Here is a 9,667-nt window from a genome sequence, read left to right on the forward strand (position 1 = left end):
CAGATAGGTCAATGCAGATCATCCTTTGATATTCCCAAGTATCAGATTCCATAAGTACTCCACGATCAGTGGGAACTTGGGCACCTCCTATGGGTGTTTTCTGGTTGCATTGATACTTCTTACTAAGGTTTTTTTTTTCTTTTCTTAGTAAAAAATCAATTGCATTCTTTATAGATCTGTCAAGCCTTTTGCTAACAATATGTGCTAGGGTTTATTCCATTCCTATGTAGAAATAGCTATACAACATTATACAGCCTTTTGCTACCCAGTAAATAAGCTCAAACCACAATTTATAAGTCAGTATTTTAAGGAGATTTATAGAAAAGATCACATAATATTAAAAATAAAAACAAAACAACTAAAAACACCCTAAAAAGCAGCTTTGAAAAACACATTATGGAGTATACAAATACAGGAACAATTCTGGAAAGACACGGGAAAATAATGTCAAGTAACACGTAAATTATTGTAAAAATCATGAATTTTTAGGGGAAGATCACTTACATGGCTGTAGGTATTTATATTTTTTATAAAGCATCTACTTTTTGGGGATTTTTAAGAATAAGTTTTACCAATGGAATCTGAAGAGAGGGACCAGGGTTTCCCACTTAACTCCATTGAACAGGGAGAGTCCAGGAGCAACTGCCCTGATATTCTACCACTTTTGACCTTTCAAAGGACATTATACACACCTGATGGGATGAAACCAGTGCCACTGCATCTGGTTATCTGATAGAGCCTCAGCCTGCAAGGACTCCCAATGGTTTTATCTCAGTTCTCTGAGTGTATGCCCTTCCAAGTGTTAGAGAATCATAATGGTATAATTTAGCCCAAACAAAATAAAATTATCATCTTTCTTGACTGTCAGCAGCAGCTTAATACAAAATTTAATTTGCTGAAGTAAATTTTAGAGGAATTTTGTTTTGTTGTATGTTTTGGTTTTTATTTCCTCCAGAGAAGCATCACAGACTGGGATATCATTGATTCACAGCTCCAGCCACAAACAGAATCTGTTAAGATCAGAGTTATATAACATTACTATAACATTAGTTTCAGCTGTGTGAAGTTGGCATGGGATTTACTTTTCTGTAAAGGGACACTAATTATCTCATGTTATCAAGAGTTTTAAAAGCATTTTCAAATATGATGCTAAATAATTACACTTGTCAACAGTCCTACAGCAGATAACATAAGAATTAAAAATATCTATCTACTATCAGTCCATTTTGCTCACTGCAAAAGAGCTGTGTAATGCTCAGCTCATAATTTGATAAACCTAACCCAGAGGAAAGAGAGGAAACAGATGTTTTATTTCATCATGAGAAAAACTTTTTTTTCTCCCCCATTATGTTATTAGTATAGATTCAAAGGCACAGAGATGATTATTCTGGCCTGGAAAATGAAATTCTTCTCCGGGGACCCTTTCCAAACTGATTTGCTCAATCAGAACTGTCTCCTGTTACCTGATCCTGACTAAGGCGCTTCAGAGTCTCTAATCAAGAGATGATTACAGATGATGACATGGAAGAGGTTCAGGTTTAGTGTCATCATAGTGGTCAATCAATAATGTGATTGTCCAACTCAGTACCCAGGAGATCTGTGTATAAATCATGTTATTTACTAGCTCCTCATGTCTTGCTATGAAAACAAAATTGATGTGCTCTTACAGTGTAGAAATGCTCATTCTAAGAATATTTGGTCTGGTATAAGCATTAATGTTTCCAAGAAAATTATTTCAGTCTCCATTTGGCTTTATTAAGATTACAGCTGTTTCCATATTTCTGGTGACTTGTCACTTAATCCATGCTCCATATGTTTCAAACCCAAAATCAAACCTGGCTGTCAGTATCAAGATCTCTAGTGAAAAAAGCCTTCACAATATTCAGACCCCTTTGATGATGGTTTTGGAAAGGGAGTCTTATCAAGGAGATTCAAATTCTAAAATTTATTTAAAAGTACAAACTAAAAAGCTTCCAAGAAAGCATACAGCTTTTTGTGGAATAGCAAAGTGTTCCCCTTCTTGCACTGAAAGAGTAAATTAATATGTTTCTTGTGATTCAAAACTAATAACATTATGGCTTTGTTCAAACATACTTTTACTTGAAAAATCACAAGATATGTAAGGGTTCTCCTAATTTCTGTATCTATGCATCAGATATTCCACTTCAACTGAGGAATAGTAGAACCCAAGATTTCTTTCAAAGTCCTTTTAGACAGAAGGAACTAGAAACAACTTATGTTGATTAATTAATAAAGATTCAGAGTCATCCAGCCTTATTTACTCGGTTGCAATGTACATTTTTGTTTTAGAATTAAGTACAGCATTTTTGTAGCTTCCTTCAGGATTTATCTGTAAGTAGATAGTTTGCCATTCACATTCCTGAGAGGCTACATTCTGGTCATACTCCCTGTGCCATCAATATAAGCCCAAGGATTTTTTTTTTGTTTTGACTCAAGTCTGGATGTGGCAGAAGATTTATCTAATTTTGATTTAGATAGTTTGATTTCTATTTTGCAGTGTTCCAGAAAAAATTAAAGTACTATTGCAACCATTTAAGAAAATGTCTATGGCTAATGTCAACTTTCTCTTGAGGAATAATTATAGGACTGTGCTGTAGACTGACCATCTCAGCAAGAATCCCCAAAACTGCTCCACTTCTGAATTCACAAGGGCAGAACAAGATTATGTGGTTCTGTAGGTCAAAGCGCTTTAAACAGAAGCTCACCTGGCACAGTATTTTCATAATTTAATGAGAGAATAAATAAATATTCAGTTATTACCTTTGTCTCGGTATCATGGGCAGGGATTGTTGCCAGGATCTATCCTTACTGATTGCAATTTGATCATCAGGTTAGATCAACTACTTCTTATTCATAGACTTTGCTAAAGGATTATTTTTTTTTACACAAGGAGTCAGACTTAAATATTTATTGATGTATAACATCTATGTGAAAGCCAAAAAAAGCTTCAAAAGGTGAAGCTAGAAGTGAGAGTTGAAATTTAAAGCTGCCAGATTTAAGATGCTTCAAAGATTTCAACCTGTTATATGTAATGGTTTGCAAAAGTGCCTTTTGAAAGTAGTTTTCCCTAACACTTTTGGGCTAAGAGTGAAATCTTTTCTGTTTATTATTTTCATGATGTTCAGACACTTATCTGATACAGCATGAAGGATTTGATCCTGAAAAAAACACCTGCAAATGTAAAGAAATCAACTTACTGTGACTGGGGTTAGCTAACAGGAGCAAGAAAGAAGGTCAAGTGCTTAAGTCAGCACTTAAGTTCTGCACTACAAACAGAGCATATTCAAGAAATGAATGAAAAGGCAAAAGAGAGAGAGAGAAGAAAAATCAGAGATATGATTTTGAAATAAAGTGTAAATTAAAAGCACATGCTGAATATGAAGCACTAAACCATGTTTAAAAAATTATAGTACCCTGAAAATAAGAAAGAATTGAGGCAGCCAATCTAGGACTTAATAATAATCAAATTAAATTTAAAAAAAAACAGAAGGAAAATTCAAGAAATAAATAATCCTTTGTAACTAGAGAAAAAGAAGTGGAAGAAAAATAAGTGGAAGAAAAATAAAGGGCACATTCTGCTTCCTAAAACCAAAGATGTTTAATTTGTCATAAAAAAACACTGTAGAACAATAAAGCTATCCAGACAACAAAAAGAATATTAGAGTTATCTGTTTTTGAAACAAGGATTTAAGCCTCAGGTGTTTGCAGGAATGGCTGCAACAAGATTTTAAAGGGTTTTCAAACCACTAATAGTTTTATGTTCTTGCTTTACTTATTTTTACACAAGCAGTTGCAAAGTGATAAACTACAGGATAAGCACAAAGTGATAATAGAATTTGATAAGACAGAACATGTTCGGTGCAGTATAATTCATGCCAGATGGTGAAACTAGCAGAAGTTACAAACAAATAAATGATGTTGTTTGTTCAAATCCAAAGCTGACCTCCCAGAATTCACAGGGGGAATGTCAGATAAAAGGAAACATCTTTGCCCCTAAGCATATTTTGACGGCAGATACAGTAGAAGAAAGCTCATGGCTAACCAACTACCTGACTTCTTCCACATTTACTACTTGGCCCAACACCAAATCCAGTTCTAGGACCTCAATACAGTTGCTAAATCCTCTCATTCAAGATATATATTTCCCCTCTCTTCTACCACTGCTTGATGACTCCTTTACATAGCAGGCAGGCATTCCTGGTTCAATCTTAATCCAAGATTTATTGCAGACTTCTGTTGTACTCTCAGGGGATGAAAAGGGGAGAAACAGTGAGACCATCAGAAGCATTCTTTCTTGACATGCACAAAGGTTACCCATGCCCCAGGCATGATTTGTTAAAATGCAAATAATTCTATTGCTAAAGGGGAATTTTCATGAGACAGACTTCTGTGAACAAATAAATACTTCAAGACTATTGATTGCCATCAGAGAGACCATCATCTGGTACAGTTTTGCCATTTCTAGTCTGAGCAGCCTTCAAACTGGCAGCTGAAAGAAAAGAGTCTTTATTATTCTGTGTCAGCCACCCACTTCCCTACAGGCAGGATAAAATTTGCCAATACATTCATGGGCATAACAAGAAAGAGTATTGCTATTAACTGGCCACAGTACTGACTTCATGCTTATTAACTTCTCTGATCTCCTCTTCCTCTGTTCCCAATTAGCAGAGGATGCCCATTTGTAGCCTTCAGGCTGGAAGCCTTCACCCTCACATCCAGTTGAATGTGCAGCAGTAATTGCTCCAGCTGCAAAGCTGCCTTTAAGATCAGAGGTCCCTCCATCCCCAGAGGCTTTCTGCAGCTGTGTGCCCTCCTCTCAGCCTGGCTGCTGCAATGGAGTCTCAGCCTTGCTGGGGTGACTGCTGTGCTTCCACAGCTCTTTGGTAAAGTGTAAGGACCTGACTCCCCAGTGCCTTGGGCAGCATGTTGTCATTTACCTCTATGCAAACCGGGAGTAGCATACTGCTGGAGCAGTACATTAGAGAGAAGAAAACTACTAAGATCAAGCTAACAACATGAAATGGTTTCTTCTCAGCAAGAGACTTCAATAAGTCTCTTTAAATTTAAGTGTAAAATTCCCTTTCTTTTTCTGTACTGTAGTTTCAGCAGGCTCTGATTCACAAACAAGCTTCTGAGCTGGTTTTTTTTTTACGCTTCTTGTTTTTCTCACAGCTCAGCAAACACAATCAGGGCTGCTCTGTAAAGGTATCTTACCAGGCTTACCTGATTCACACAGCAGGTTACAATGACAAGAACAAGATATCTGATGTGAATGCAGACTGATCCAGAGGAAAGGAATAGTAATCAAAAATAAAATTGTTAATGGAAAGGAGAAAAAGAATTTAAAGAGCTATGCAAGCAAAAAATGTTGGTAAGGAACAATTGAATTGTTAACTTTAATTACAGAAGAACAAGTGGGAAAAAAAAGGAAGGGAAAAATAAAACAGCACTACTGTCTCCTAAAGATGAAAGTGGCGCTTTCCTCTCTCCCTTACATAATGTAAGGAAATAACCCCTTAATGTAGGTGGTAGGATGGATTCAGCAAAAATGCAATAAAAGAAGGCAGGACAATCAAAGTAGTAAAAATGAGCAATGCAATGCAGTATACAATAGTGACCTACAACCTTTAATGACCCAGAAGAGAGAAGACACACCTATTTGCTTACTTTGGGGTTTGTTTCTTTTTTTCTGTAATTGTTAGTTCTCCAGTCCTTTTCGTTTTTCTCCGGGTAATTTCAAAAGATATGTTTTTACAACTAATTTTATAACTGAGTGGTTTGGGGTTTAGCTGATTTTGTTTGCTGTTTGTGCGAGGGGTTTTGTTGGTTTTTTAGTGGGGTTTTTTTTTCAGATGTAACATCTTGTGGAATAAGAATGAACAGCTTGAAAGAAAGTGTGGCTGAACGACATCTTTCCCTCTACCTACAGGGGTAGGGGCTGTCGTAACAAACTGTTTGGAAAGCCAGCAGCACCTAAGTAGTTCAAACATCAGCAATGCTATGTATCCAAGCATGTCTGAATTGCAGTCTAAGGCAGAACTGTACAAGCTAGCTTTGAATTAGACAGCTTGTGTGCCAACAGCAATGAATCTCACATCACCACAATTCCTCCTTCTCTATTTCAAATTAATTTCCTGATGTGGCTCTATATGAAGAAAATTACAGAATCCAGCACACCTGTCACTTCAGCCTGGGCAAAATTAGTAATAATAGCAGCTCTTTTGTAGTAGTATTACACTGATGTATAAGGGGAATATGCTACATTTAAAAAAAAAATGTTTAAAAAGACTTTTAATTAAGCCTCATGTTTTTTCATAGGGGAACATCATTTGTCTTTCTGTAATCAGTAAAAGCTATTCATTACATTTGGTAAGTATCAATCTATCCATCCATCCACCTGTAGACAACAATATCTCACAGTATGATGCATTTCCATCTCTCTCCGTGGAATCCCAATATTTGCTGTTAAATAAAACAAAGACAGGGTCCAGTCTCTGGGCAAATGGTTTGGCTTAGCTATATCCACACTACACAGCACTTAGTATTCATCTTTCCCTGAGCCTCAGTCACCTTAAGTCATGCTTATCATCTCTATATGTTTTCTTTTCAGTTGAACGTGTCCAGACTACAGAGAAATCTGTGTTGCAGTCTACCAGTGTTTCACTGTCTGAGAGTGGGGGATGTTTTGGGTGCTCTGGGTGTAGCCTGTGTGTGGGCACATGGCAGTGCTTGAGGATGCCAGTCTTGCTGGCTACTGTTGGAGGACTTTACAGGTCAGAATTTCTACACTGCATATTGCTCACAGGGGGGACATGAGAGCTCCCTGACACATCCTATGCCCCAAATTTTACCCAGATATTGTTTCAGAAAATTCTGGTGTCAAAACCGTGACTGGGAACATGATAACATTTAAATAACAGGCATGATGACAGAGGAGATCCTCAAACCCAACCATTCAACTGGATTATTTAGCAATGTAGATAAAGCTTATGATGTACACATTCCTGACTAATTTTTTCCACTTCTTTTGTATTTTCTTTTTCAATAATACCCCTGACAAAGGGGTTGTACAATGCAATTGAGTCAGTGAAATCTTTTAGCAGGACCTAGCAGTCAGCAAAGAAAAGAATAAACTCAGAAAGCAAGTATAAAGGAACAAAACCCTGGTTACAGCAGGACATTACATGTAATTAATAATAATCTGAAGGAAAAAGAGGCTTGGATAGCCATGTCAGCAGTATTTCCATTGATGTGGGGACCTACTCAAACATACAAAATATTTTGTTCCCTGTGTCACAGATCCCTTACAGAAAAGCTATAATAGATGTCTCAGGGTCTGGGGGCTTGGATTTTCTTATTCCCCTAAAAAGAACAAATGAAAAGCACCGATCCAAGCTAAAAAATTCAACTGCAAAAAGAAACAATACCAACTGCCTTATACTGACAAGATGCTCTAGCAGCTTAGTTGGTTTTCTTGCTACTTTACAATTAGTTATGAATTTTTGAAGCCCTTTTCTCCTTGCAGAGAAGACACAGTGGGGATGATGAGGGCTAATCATGGCATGTGAGCCAACACTCCCATTAGCAGGAGCTCTGATGCACTCACAACTGTGCTAACTGCATCTGAGCACTGACCAATTCTCTGCCACAGGAAACCTAAAGTAAGAATAAATGTAGACTGCAATCACATTTATAAAAACACCTACATAAAAAAAAGAGTGAATATGTGCAAAAAAGATGTGCCCTGTTTTTCCAGGGGCGTTCACATTACAACTTATTTTGCTGCAGTTAGTCTTCAAGCAAATGAAGGCAAAATCATTATCTGCTGACCAGTGTAATTAAAGAAGTGATTACTTTAACAAGTAATTGGTAACAAAGTGCATAACCAGTAATCAGAAGCACAGACCATATGTTCTTAAATATGACCAAATCATTTGTGTAGTTTTTATGTGCAATAAATAAAAAAACAAATGAAAAATCTGCTGACAGGGAATAAGTAGCAATAAGGGCAGAGCGATACTTTAAATCCTTCATTCTGGATCATTTGGGTAATGTTCCATTCATTTTAGATTCATGAGTAGAAGCCTTTACAGATTGGGTATGCATACCATAAATCTCAGGTTATCCATTATTAGGTGGCATTCTGCTGTTTGCAATTGTACATGTTTACTTTGTGCATAATTAACTGCATAATAGCTGTCTGTGTTCTGTACAGAATTTACACTCGGGCTCTCATCAAAACAAATGGCTCTAGAAAGTAGGCCACTTCCATTAAGCTATCCACAATCTGCATTTTTCTAATACTGTTTCTCAGAAAGTGGAGTTGGAGCTCTGATTTTCCAGCTGCAATTAGAGTAAAATCCAGTCATTCAAAAGGCCCCATATTTGTGTTTTCAGGGTATTTTATTAAATCTTACAGAAGTAGTTGGAACATCAAGGGGTGGAGACAGAGCAAGGCTTGAGTATACATAGCAGAAGCTGGGATGATACATTTCCATAAAAATAATAAGTACGGAGCGGATTTGGACAGGCAATTGATCATTGCACAGCTCCATGCTATGGATCAAAAAGTTCACCCTGCAGTTCCTCCATTTCTGTGCATGATTACCACCACGAGATCAACTACCTCTGCCATCTGGTTTCTTTATTCACTGTGTGTCAGCAAAAGCTTCCAGACTTCTTTCTCCGTAATGCAAAATTGGATAGAAAAGAGAAAGAAATAAAGTAAAATAAAACATTCTGAAAGGAAGGAGGGAAAGCTACTAATAAAATAAAATAAGGCTCAAAGAAATAGGGACAAGCTGCTAATTAAGAAGGCCAACAGCTACAGATTAAAATGAGACAAAATAGAGAGAAGTGGTGAATTTGACTGCCTCATGGAACGGCAAGATGGTGTCCCTATATTTTTAAATTATCTAGATGCTACATAAAGAATATTTACTACAAATGCAGGTATGCAGTGAATATTATTTTACAGCCTATATGCCACATAAAGAAAGTGTTTTATAATAGAAGTTGTTTGAAAAATGATTGCTACAAATATGTGGGGAAAAAACCTTATAATCTTTCCTTTTGTTTGAAGGATGTACCGTGATAAAATGTGGTTATCACGGTGCAGAATAATGTAAATATTCATAATAAATCAAATCTCCAAGACTGGTCAGCTTTAAGCTAGTATATATAAAAAAATATGAAGTTTTTAAATGGCCCACTGATGCTAATGAGCTTCCATTTTTTTCCGTATGAAATGTTGAAGGTCTACAAGTGAAGTAAACAAATTATATACAAAATTAATTGCAAAGATAATAGCAATACATAAATTCTTTTGTTTCTGTTGTCTTACAGAAGTAATTGTATGTAAATTCACTTTTCTTCCTTACAAACAACTTTATACTATGTTCATTTGGAGAGGAGGTGGAGAGGGAATTGTTTTTTTTCCTGGCTTTCATTTTTTTCTTTAAAAGAAGCTGTGGTTTTCTTTCAGGACAGTACTTTTTAAAACTAGTTTTCCAATTACTTTGTTTGGAAGGATCCTTCTCAGCCCACACCTTGTGTCCCCCAGAGAATTTTGGTGTATCTGATTTGTGTAATATCAAAATGTAGGATTTTTCAGTTGAGAAACTTCCAAGTTCTCATGAAGCAAAGT

The 9,667-nt window shown here is 36.5% G+C and overlaps 1 long non-coding RNA gene across 1 annotated transcript; it reads left to right on the top strand.

Annotated features, from left to right (window-relative positions):
- The first annotated feature begins 4,810 nt into the window (after nt 1-4,810).
- LOC111927277 (uncharacterized) lies at nt 4,811-7,795 on the top strand. Its single transcript, XR_002863476.2, has 4 exons — nt 4,811-4,911; nt 5,194-5,392; nt 6,340-6,390; nt 6,632-7,795. It is a non-coding gene; the product is annotated as an uncharacterized LOC111927277 (long non-coding RNA).
- The last annotated feature ends 1,872 nt before the right edge of the window (nt 7,796-9,667 follow it).

The sequence above is a fragment of the Cyanistes caeruleus genome, chromosome 2, assembly GCF_971803275.1.
Source record: "Cyanistes caeruleus chromosome 2, bCyaCae1.hap1.1, whole genome shotgun sequence".
Lineage (NCBI taxonomy): Eukaryota > Metazoa > Chordata > Aves > Passeriformes > Paridae > Cyanistes > Cyanistes caeruleus.